The 12357-nt window shown below is 39.3% G+C and overlaps 1 protein-coding gene across 7 annotated transcripts in view; it reads right to left on the bottom strand.

Annotated features, from left to right (window-relative positions):
• The window catches only part of Chd9 (chromodomain helicase DNA binding protein 9), a 219135-nt gene that overhangs the window by 128350 nt on the left and 78428 nt on the right, over positions 1–12357 (bottom strand). For 5 of the 7 annotated variants that reach the window (XM_050143929.1, XM_050143928.1, XM_050143923.1 and 2 more), the window contains one exon: positions 10126–10258. The exons of the other annotated variants lie outside the window; for them this stretch is intronic. The gene's annotated coding sequence lies outside the window, so the exon portion shown is untranslated. The remainder of the gene's footprint in view (positions 1–10125; positions 10259–12357) is intronic. 7 annotated transcript variants of the gene reach the window in all.

The raw sequence follows: 12357 nt of genomic DNA, 5'->3' as shown, positions 1-12357 counted from the left end.
ACATGAAGAATTTGTCAGGTATTTCTATTTACTTTTTCATTTGGTCTCTTTCTTTTCCTAGGGAATATTACCTGCTAGAATAGATATATACTTTCCAACAAAACAGTCTCTTGCCTACAAACTGAACTATGCTGATTGACCCCCATTTTGGGAAAAGAGACACTTTGGGAAGATAATGTATTTGAAATTTCTTCCCCTAAGCATAAGAACTCATACATGTAAACCCAGTACTCAGATTATGGAGGCAAGATTGCTTCAAGTCCAGTTTGGGCTGCACAGTAAACTAACTTTAGGCTAACCTGAACTAAGTGAGGCCAACTGCTTTCCCCAGGCCATTCTGTCTCAAAAAGGGAAAAAAAATATATTGTGTATGTTAGTGGGGAATGAACTCAGGAACTTATTATATATGTTAGTCAAGCCATATCCTGATCTTTTTTATTATTTTTGAGACAGAATCTATACTACTCAGGCTGGCCTTGAACTTAGGGCAATCTTGCCTCAGCCTCCTGAGTGTCAAGGACTATATATATGAGCCTCCATGCCCTCTTTATCTCTTGAAATCAGTTTAATTCCTACCATCTCCCTAAATCCTAAATTGACCCAACCAAAAGAATACCAATATATATATTGGCTTTTCAAGATTCTGTAGCTCTGGCTGTCCTCAAACTCACAGAGATCCACCTGCCTCTGCCCCCAGAGTGCTGGAATTAAAGGCATGCAACATCATGATCTGGCACAGTTTTCACTTTTTATTTAAATTATCTATCAGCAGTGTTTGTTACCTTTACCACGGGGCCCCTTTGAAATGCTTAAGGATACACAAAGAAATCCCCCTCATTTTTCTTCTTTTTTTCTGAATGTCTAATTTCAGTCTGTAAACTCTGTAACCTCTAATTGCTGTGGTACTTGAGGATACTCTAAATTAGCAGTTCTCAACCTGTGATCTGCAAACCCTTTGGGGTCACATATCAGATGTCCTGTATATCAGATATTTATATTGTGATTCATAACAGTAGCAAGATTACAGTTATAAAGTAGCAACAAAATAATTTTATCGTTGGGGGGGTCATCACAACATGGAGAACTGTATTTAAGGGTCACAGCATTAAGAAGGTTGAGAACCACTGCTAAATGTTGGTGGTACTAGGGAATACTAACCTCTAAATGTTGGGATATCTGGAAGCACTCTAACCTATAAATGTTGAAGGTACTATAGGCACTCTAACCTTTAAGTATTTACGGTATTTGGGGGGTGCACTAATCTTTCACTTCTGTCTATACCGACTCTCAAGATAATTTTAAGTAGTCTCATGGTGTTAAATGTCAAATATGTTGGCAATTTCCAAATTTAAATCTATTATATCTCTGCCTCAATTTCAAACCCATATATACCTAACAAATATTTGACTTCTCCTGTATAGTGGATACGAAAGTAACCCCCGACATTTACTAGGTCATATTTCAAAACAATAAGTAGCAGGTGTGATCTGCCAGTTGTTTCAGGTCACTTCACTCACAATCCTCCAATGACTCTGTATTGCATGCATAATAAAAGTAACACTCCTCATTCTGACTGTATGATAGGCCTCCACTCCCACCAACAGCTCTCTGCCCACAGACCCTGCTCTCCTCTCTTCATCAGTCCCTTGCTTCAGCCACCAAGGCAGGAGAGTGAGGTCAGCTAAACACCCTAGTAGGCAGCTTCTAACACCCTTCTCTCCAGTGCTTCTAAACACAAGCAAGCATCATCGAAACCAACTTCACCAGGAACCTGGGAAACCGCCAAAGTTTTACAACAACTAAGAGAACAAAGAGAAAAGTAACAAAAAGCAAATCCCTATCATTAAAGAAAATCTATATTAAAATACTGGCACAGCAGTGGGAATGTATCTAAGGTGAAGGAAGAAAGACTGCATTCAGTTTCTGCACCAAAAGAGAGAGAATGGAAACAGAGTCTAAACACAAGCTAAAGATGAGGCTTCAATAACCACCCAGAAGAAATAGTTACTTCATCAGATGGACTCCAGGCTTCAACCATCAGGAACAGAAAATTCTAGAGCAAAACTCAAAATAATCTTATATACATATTTGCAATATCTAATGCTGAACATGTCTGTTTTTTAAACACACACACACACATAGACACACACGCACAAACACGCATGCACACAGTGCTCCCCTTAATCTACATAAGAAAAAAAAATAGGAAAGGACTCATAGATTCTGTCCCTAAGTAAAGTTACTGAATTTAGTAGACAAAGAATTAATAAACTCTGTTAAATATGCTCAGAGAGCTAATGGAAGTCATGGCTCAAGGATGAAAGCAACTAGGAAAATCACATAAACGAAATAAAAATACATATACTTAAGGAGAGTTTATTAAAAAGGTCAATCAGGAATTCTGCAGCTGAAAAGAAGAGTAACAAATTTGAAATTCATTACAGGGAGATTTAATCAAACAAAGAAAAACAGAGCACACGATCACTGAACCCATCTAGTCTGAGAAAGACAAAGAAAAAAGAATGAAGAGTGGACAGACTGAGACTGTGGCAACAACAAGCACCCCAGCGAGGGGACCACCAATACGGCTAAAACTCACCAAATCAGATGAAAGACATGCACGTTTTGAAGAAGTGTGAATGTACGCATGTCTGTGCAACTCTATGTGCATGTGAGTGCAGCAGGAGGCCAGAACAGAACAGGACACTGGATAGTTGTGCACTGCACGGTGTGAGTGCCAGGGACTCAACGTGGGTCCTCTGAAAGCACAATACATGGTCTCAGTTCTGTTCCCAGCACCTGATGGTGGCTCACAACCATCTGTAACACCAGTTCCAGGAGACCCAATATCCTACACATATATGTATATGCAGGCAAGAATCTCCTCTACATTAAAGTTAAAAGAAAAAGGTGAAATCATGAATGTATCTCCATGATAAAAGACAAGTGTTAGGCCTTAGATGGGTGTGATTTTTTTTCTCTTCAAAACATAATTAATGTTCCAGAACTGCACAACTGTTCTATGTGCCCCGACATGATGATGATAATCTACATTACTGATAACGTCAACTCTGTAATTCAGAAATACTCCTAAGAGATCACGTTAAAGGGCACCTGCCACCAAGCCTGTCCACTGGAGATCGATCCTAGGTCCCACATAACAGATGGAGAGAACAGACTGCAGAAAACTGTCCTCTGACCTCCTCACGAGTGCAATGTGACACCCACGCACCCACACTCACACAGACATATCATGAAAATACAAAATAAACAATAAAGTAAAACTAAAAAATAGCAATAATAAATTAGCACTTGGGAGGGGAAAAGGGAGGTAGCCAAACAGTCTGAATTAGTGAAACTGTCTCCAAAAACATAACTAGCAAACAAACAAAAGAATTAACACCAAATTTAAGATTCACTCAGGACCACAGCATACTGATGGCTCAGTGGTTAAGAATTCATCCTAGGGGGCTGGAGAGATGGCTCAGTGGTCAAGAGCATTGGCTGCTCTTCCAGAGGTCCTGAGTTCAATTCCCAGCAACCACATGGTGGCTCACAACCATCTGTAATGAGATCTGGCACTCTCTTCTGGCGTGTGGGCAGACATGAAGGCAGAATGTGGTATACATAAGAAATAAATAAATCTTTAAAAAAAAAAAAAAAGAGTTCATCTTACTTTTCCAGAGGACTCAAGTCCCCCCCTACCACCACCACCAAGACAGGGTTTATCTGTAGCTTTGAGCCTGTCCTGGAATCAAGTTTGGTTCTTAACACCATGCCAGGGGCTGGAGAGATGGCTCAGAGGTTAAGCGCACTGGCTACTCTTCCAGAGGTCCTGAGTTCAATTCCCAGAAACCACATGATGGCTCATAACCATCTGTAATGAGATCTGGTGCCCTCTTATGGCATGGAGGTGTACACGCAGGAGGAGCATTGTATACATAATAAATAAATCTTTAAAAACGAGCAAAAGCAAACAAACAAAAAGCATCATGCTCCACGGAACCTGACACCCTCTTCTGGTCTTCTCAGACACACATAAAAACACATATCTACATAAATAAAGAAAGTAAAATAAAATATCTTTGTAAAATAGATTTACTGAGCGATAACAACCCAGGCCTTTAATCCCAGCACTCAGAAGGCAGAGGCAGGGAGATCTCTGAGTTCAAGGTCAGCCTGGTTTACACAGTGAGTTCCAGGAAACTCAGAACTATATTGTGAGACTCTGCCTTGGAACAACAGATTTTACTGAGAAATCAGAAGAAATATCTCGTAAATGCAAGCCAATCACTACAAAGTTAGAAGAGGCACAGCTTTAAATTCTCAGGGCCAAGCTCTGTATCTGCTGGTTCTTAGACGCTTTCAGCCTTTTTCCTCACTTCACCACCTAAGTCACAAGTGACAGAATTTACAAAGAATACATTCAAAGTCCTAAAACAGTAATTCAGTAATTACTGTAGAACTAGAAGCATAAATCAAAATTTTCAGGAGAGCTCCTGAAATAGTATCATGACTGCATTCTACTTATTGTCCAACATATGTGTTTGGGTGTTCTGCTAGCATGTATGCATGATCACCTCTCATGGTCTGGTATTTTATTTCAACTTTTTTTTTTTCTATTTTTGGTTTTTCAAGACAGGGTTTCTCTGTATAGCCCTGGCTGTCCTGGAACCCACTTTGTAGACCAGGCTGCCCTTGAACACAGAGATTCACCTCCCTCTGCCTCCTCAGTGTGGGGATTAAAGGCATATTGCCACCACCACCTGGTTGCTTCAACTAATTTTAAGACCGAATTCAGTTGGATATTGTATTGTGCAAGGCTTTATACACACATACAGAGTTGTTATACACTGACTTTATATATTCTGCATCTAATATACTGTATTATCATTCTTGATCTGCTAGTCTGTTTTCTCTACTAAACCTGTCTTTTAATTCCTAATATCTACCATAAATTCTTGGCCTATAGTAAGCACATGCATTCAGAAATTCAATAATGCCAAAGTGAGAAACAAAATGTCTTTATCTTTAGTAATTATTTCAAAAGTTGAGCTGCAACAAAATATCACTCTCCTGGCTTTATAGGACCCCCACTGATACGGACATTTAAAAACTATTCCCCTGCACCACAAAACCAGCTGTGGTAATAATCCTAGCACTTGGGAGATAGAGGAAGAAGGACCAAAAATTCAAGTAAAGCCACCCAGGGCTACATGAGACCCCTTCTTAAAAACAGAACAAAATTTACTGAAACGGGAGCAAGCAAGCTAACACAGTGGGAAAAGGCGCACACTGCTATGCTTGAGGGTCTGAGTGTTATGCCTAGGATCCAGATGGCAGAAGACAGAACCAACTACTGCAAGTTGTCCTCTAGCCTCCATGCACACCTACCATGGCACATTGAAGATAAATGTTAAAAAAAAAAAATTGAAGAGTATCTGGAACTCAGAGCTCATGCTGCCCTTGCAGAGGTCCGAGGTTTGGTCACAGCACCCACATGGTGGCTCATAACCATCACTGACTAAGAGTTGTTCCAAGATTTCTGCTATCCTCTCTGACCTCCACAGGCACCAGGCAAACACATGGTGCACAAGCATGCATACAGGCAAAACACTCATATGCATAATATAAAAAATAAAAATCTAAATAACTTATTAAGGTGAGGGGATGACGGCTATTCTTGGTTGTCAATTTGACTACATCTGGAATTATCTAAAATCTAAAAGTAAAGGGCACACCTATGAGGGAATTTTGCTTAATTTGAAGTAGGTAGATCCACTTCTAATCCAGATCTTGAGGCAGGAAGATACACCTGCAGTCTGGACCATACCTTCTGCTGGAAGCCCATATATAAGGACACTGAAGAAGGAAGCTTTATTCTCTACCTTGGCTGGTTCGCAAGCCCACTCCTTCCCTGGCATTAGAGCCCACTTCTTCAGGACTGCAGCATGTGCAGAAGACCAGCTGAGACAGCCAGACTGATGGACTGAGTAACTACTGCATTCGTGGACTTTCCGTTCATAAACCAGGCACTGTTGGATTAGCTGGACCTCAGCCTGTAAATCATTCTAATAAATCCCCTTTTTTATATATAGATAGAGTCATTCTTTAAACTCTGTAGAAAAGCCTGACTAATACAGATGACAAACACAGATATGGATACTTTTACCACATTTAACAAAAATAGCCCCGTGGTCCTATTTAAATTCACAAATATCCATTATTGAAAGAACACTTTTAATTGACAGCTCTACACAAGACCCTGTGGCACACCAGTCTTTTAAGTTTTGTTTTGGCTTTTTGTGACAGAGTCTGTGAAGAAACTCACTGCATCGCCCAGGTTTGCCCTGCCTTGTCTCCCAAGTGCTGAGTTTTACAGACGTGGGTTATACTGCTGCTGAAAAATAACTGTATATTCTGAAAGCTGGCTTGCAAGGTTGGGGTCTTAGCTCCATCATTCACCAGCTATGTGAAAGCCATAGTGAAGCTCTGTTTCTTATCTGCAAAATGGGGAAGGTCATCATAGAAAATGATTGTAAAATAACCCAAGCAAGGTACTATGTGAACTCTGTCCAAGGAAGTTTCTTGGAATGCTGTTGATCAGGAGTCACTGAAAGGAAGGGATGGCTTTAGGCTTTCATTTCCTCCCTTTAACCCTACACAATTTCACCTTCCTTTTTTAATTTTTTTTAAACAAATTTTGCTTTCAAGCAAAATTCTAGACACATTCCTTTAATCCTACCACTTGGGAGGCAGAGGCAGGTAGATTGCTGAGTTCTAGGACAGTCAGAAATGAAGAGAGAAACCTTGTCTCAAAAAAAAAAAAAAAAATCACAGCGAGGCATGGTGGCACAGATCTTTAAAAAGAGAAAGACAGTCTATATGTGGTTGGACTGAAACTCACTAAGGAGACCAGGCTAGCCTCCAACTCACTGCGGCCACAGATATACAACACCAAGTCTGCTCAATATTCTATTTTGAATATATTGTATCCTTCTTTCCTAGGAAAGACTGATTCTCTTCTTCTCTCCCTATCCTCTTCCTATTATTTTTCTTTTCCTTTTTGTGGGGGTTGGGAAGAAGGCATAACGATTCTGAGCTATTGCTTATTTAACTGTTTTTTAGGTTTTCAGAGACAAATTCTCCCATAGCCAAGGATAACATCTATTTTGCCTCATTTTTAAAGAAAGATAATTTCGGGGGCTAGAGAGATGACTCACTGGTTAAGAGCACTGACTGCTCTTCCAAAGGATCTGGGTTCAATTCCCAGCACCAACATGGCAGCTCACAACTGTCTGAAGATCCAGTTGCAGGGGATCTGACACCTTCACACCAATGCACATTAAATAAACCATAAAAAAATATTTTTTAAAAAAGAAAGATAATTTGTATATTTGTTATCACATATTCCTTTGCACTACATTTAACTTAGATACAAATAGTTATTTATCATCAATATTTATCTCTGAAGACAATGAAGACTTACCAAATACATTAGTAGGTTAATAAAATCACTAACTGAATTGATAACTAGTACTTTTAAGCATTTTTTTAAAATATGTATAAATTGGAAGAAATTTAGAAAACAAGAAGGCATTATTGCCAGTTGAATATACACATATCTATTACCACATTTCCCAGTCTTAGAAATATAAACACATTTGTGCACATGGACCAAGATATCACACACCTGTGTGAGAAATTATAGTCAAAAACTATCAGAATAAACCCAATGAGAAGAGATACAGTACTGTTCCTTCCATGGACACATTTGACTCACAGAAACACTATGCTAAGGAATATATATTATCTCATTCCACAATAAAGTTCAAAACCTGGCAAAACTAACCTATAGTTACAGAAGTCTGGATAATGGTCCCCTCTGGAAAGACAGGAAGGGGTGGTAATTAGAAAGGCCTATGAGGGGGGTTTCAGGACTACTAATGATAATGTTCTATTTTTTTTTTAAACCTGGGTGGTAGTTTCAGAGATGTGTTTACTGTGTAATAAATCGCAGACTTGTACACATGTGATTTATATGCTTTTTTGCACATCTGTCATAATTTAACAAAAATAGTTTTTAAAAACCTAACTAAGCTAGGCAGATGGCTCATGCCTATAATTGTAGCATATGGGTGGCTGAGATAGGAAGAAAGCCATGAGTTTGAGGGCAAGTTAGCTTACAAAGTGAGTTCCAGGTCAATCTTAGCAAGGGAGGGAAACCCAGTCTCAAAAAGTAAAACACCACCACCAACAAACTACTACAGTGAAGCATAAGGGAATATTATAAATAACAGAAGTGGCTGTCACTCAACAGAAGGGAGCTAAGAGCTCAGTCTACAAACGTACTTCCTATGTCTGGATACTGCTGATTTGAACATACTTTCACCGAAGTAAAACCAGTAAGTATATTGTTACATACTTACATAAGTAGTGAATTCATTAAATTATGGAATCTCTCAAAGTCTTCCCTAATATCTAGATACAAGCAATTTAATATTTTTGTACCTTAATTGGTTTAATTGTAAAACTAAACAGGAATGTTAAATCTAGTCTTAAGTCCCTTTGGGTTGGCAAGAATCCACATGAAGGTAAAAGGAGGGAATTAACTCCACAAAGTTGTGCTCTGTTCTCCAAATACACAGCATGGCGCGCGCACACACACACAAATAATAAAAGTTTAAAGACTGCTTTAAATATCCCTATTATCAGTTTTATTTATCATTTATGTATGTGTGTATGTTCATATGTGTGTTCACACACATGTGCATGCATGTGTACGGAGGCTAGAGGTCAAAGTCAGAGTATTTCTCTATTGCTCATCACCTTACTTTTTCTTTTATTCTTTTCTTTTGGCTTTTTGAGACAGGGTTTCTCTGTGTAGCTTTTGAGCCTGTCCTGAAACTCATTCTGTAGACTAGGCTGGCCTCAAACTCACAAAGATCTGCCTGCCTCTGCCTTCCAAGACCTGGGGGATTAAAGGCAACCTCCCAGCTATCACCTTACCTTTTTAATTGTATTTATTTATGTTGGGAGGGTACACAGGGAGAGGCGAAGAAACTAGCATGAGGTTCTCTTTCACCACGTGTATCCTCAAGCTGTTAGATTTGGTGATGAGTGCCTTTACCCACTGAGCTCTCAAAACTTCATATCTTGTATAATCTTTTTTATTTCATCTTTATTTTATGTGTATTGGTGTTTTGCCTGCTTGTATGTCTGTGTGAGGGCATCAGATTCCTAGGAACTAGAGTGACAGACAGTTGTTGCCATGTGGGGGATAAGAATTGAACCCAGGTCCTCTGGAAGAGCAGCTAGTGCTCTTAACTACTGAGTCATCTCTCCAGTTCACAGTATAATCATATAATTTGAAAAGTATAAGAATTTACGGCTGGGCAATAGTGGCACACACTTTTAATCCCAGCATTTAAGAGGCACGGGCAGATGGATCTCTGAGTTCTAGACCAGCCTGGTCTACAGAGCGAGTTCCAGGACAGTCAAGGACTACACAGAGTAACCCTGTCTCAAAAACAAACAAACAAAAAAAATCAAAATTTAAAATATATTATTAAGAGATCATCTTCGTTATGCTTTTTTTTTAAAAAAAAAAGCTTTTAAGCTTCATTTATATTTGTGCACGTACATATGTGCGTGTGTGTACATGTGTATACTCAAGTGCCCATGGAGGCCAGAGGTGGCATAAGGTCCTTTGGCACTGAAGTTGTAGGCATTTGTGAATTGCCTGATGTAAATTCTGGGATCTGAACTCTGGTAGAGTAATAAGTACTCTCAACTGCTAAGCCCATGTCCCCAGCCCCTAGTTACCAAGTTCTAATTAATATAGGTATAAAATTTGCTACTTCTTCTTATGAACACATACTCTCTGAAAAAGCCAGGTGTGATAGTGGAAACCTGTAGTTTTCACATTCAAGAGGCTAAATGTTAAGACTGCAAGAATTCAACGTGAGTCTGGGCAGTCTGGTCTACACCAGGAGTTCCAAACCAGTCAAGGAAGACTGTCTTAAGACAAAAAACACAAATTTCAAAAACAAGCAACACAAAACCAGAGACTCTGAATATCTTACTACAACCTCCCATGCATTACACCTGTCCCAAGGCACCTACCATCCACAGGAAGGCAGACTCCACCTTCGGAAGCACTGCTCTGGGGATGATGTTCAAAACTTGGTTTCTGGCCAAACCCTTTCTTCCACTGACCATCTTCATCTCAGCAAATCACACACCATCCATCTTGTTCCTTAAGCCAGAAATCATCAATGAAATCATTGTTGACAGCTTTCCTAACATCTAATCAGTCAAGAAACTGTCAATTGCTTCCCACCCCATCCCACCTCTAAGCACATCAGCTGTCCAGGCTCTCTCAAATATAGCCATCATTAAAGGGTATCTATAAAACGTTCAGAAGGTGTGTAACATGTAACCTTTTACTTTAAGGCTTTATCTTTACAGCTGCCCTAGTGCCAGCTACCACAATGTCTTTACCTAGACCACAACACTTCTGTAGTGTAGCTGTTTTCACTCTTGCCTTTCTCCAATCCATCTTCAAAGTGGCTTACTGATACAAGGTCTCAAGTATGTAGCCCAGGCTGATCTCAGGCTTACTAAGGAGTCAAGACTAGCCTTTGAGTTCTTGTTTTTCCTGCCCCCACCTCCCAAGCTCTAGAATTACAGGGATATGCTACCACACCTGGCCCTAAAAGTTATTTAAAAACAAAAAAAAATCCTCATGCCCTGCTACCACCCCAACTTAGACGCCCAGGGCAACATCTGCCTGGACATCCTCAAGGATAAGTCATCCGCCCACGCTATATGATGTCAGGACCATCTTGCTATCTATCTAGAGTCTGCTAGGAGAACCCAACATCGATAGCCCGTTGAACACGCATGCTGCTGAGCTCTGGAAAAACCCCACAGCATTTAAGAAGTACCTGCAAGAAACCTATTCAAAGCAGGTCTCCAGTCAAGAGCCCTAACACAAGATGTCCAGCTTCTCTTTGTGTCGTCTTTTTTCTTAGACGGTCTGTCCTTTTCTTAATTTTTACGCTGTGCTGTTATTTTTGTTTTATTTGGTTTTTTTTTAACTTAAGTCTGCTTAAGCCCTTACAATGTATATAAATAAATACACGTTGATTGTTAAAAAAGAAAGGAATTTTTTTTTTTCTTTTACGGTTTTTTGGTTTCAAAACAGGGTTTCTCTGTAGCTTTGCAGTCTGTCCTGGAACTAACTCTTGTAGACCAGGCTGACCTCGAACTCACAGAGCTCTGCCTGCCTCTGCCTCTGAGTACTGGGATTAAAGGCGTGCGCCACCACAGCGGCAAATATATATTTCTTTCTCACAGAAAATCCCCTTATTTTTTAATCCTTCTGATTCCTTTTTTCTTTTCTTTCTTTCTTTTTTGTTTTGTTTTGTTTTTTCAAGACTGGGTTTCTGTTTTAGCATGGGCTGTCCCCGAACTTGTTCTATAGATCAGGCTGGCACTGCCTGTTCTTCAATGTCTTAACTTAAATGCCACTACCTGGGCATTCTCTAACCACAAACGCCAAAATCCTTTACATCCGTGTCTCACAACAATGTTCTTTTTCTTCATTGGATTCATCAAAAATTGTTATTTTACAATTATTTACTTGTTCTATCTTCACTATTAGACTGTAGCTTTCATAAAGGCAAGAATCATTTTGCATATTATCATTTAATGTGTTATATCTAATAAAGTAAATTAAGGGAGAACAATAAATCTGCTTAATGAGTGAATGGACACAAATCCATTGGCACCTAAAGAATGAATTACATTTAGAAGGGACTGCCCCTTCTTCCTTTCTCCCAGTGCCATTTGGTCAGTTTCCCATTTGTTTCTAAAAAGGAGGAACAAAAATGTTCCTGAAAACTTAAAGTTAATACAAAGTCAAGAGGTCATGGGTAGTTTGTCAAACGACAGAGACAAATGTGTAATGGGAAGAAGTCTCAAGGGTCACAATAACAAGAGACGATTTTGTTTATAGGACAGGATCCAAACCTGAGTATTCAAGACCAGTAAAGTTCCAAAAGGTGGAAAGCTATAGCATGAATCCCAAATAAGGAAGTAAACAGAGGCACCAAGTTATCAAAAATAGTTACAAAGCTGGTTAATGGGCAACTCTCAACGACAAAGTGAGTGCAGGAATGCTAATCATTTAAGAAACCTAGATCCCATGTTGAGACTACAATTAAAAAGCTTTAAAAGGATAAAAGTAAAATCTCTCTGTGAAATGTTCATAAATTTCTTCTCCAGTTTTTGGCTTTTAACCCCTTACAAACACTCATCAACATACTTTCACTCGGATCAACTGCATCAATC

Source organism: Alexandromys fortis, unplaced genomic scaffold (assembly GCF_014885135.2).
Source record: "Alexandromys fortis isolate MF-2015 unplaced genomic scaffold, M_Fortis_MF-2015_v1.1 scaffold_1, whole genome shotgun sequence".
In the NCBI taxonomy this organism is placed as follows: domain Eukaryota; kingdom Metazoa; phylum Chordata; class Mammalia; order Rodentia; family Cricetidae; genus Alexandromys; species Alexandromys fortis.
This window is presented reverse-complemented; position numbering and strand designations above follow the sequence as displayed.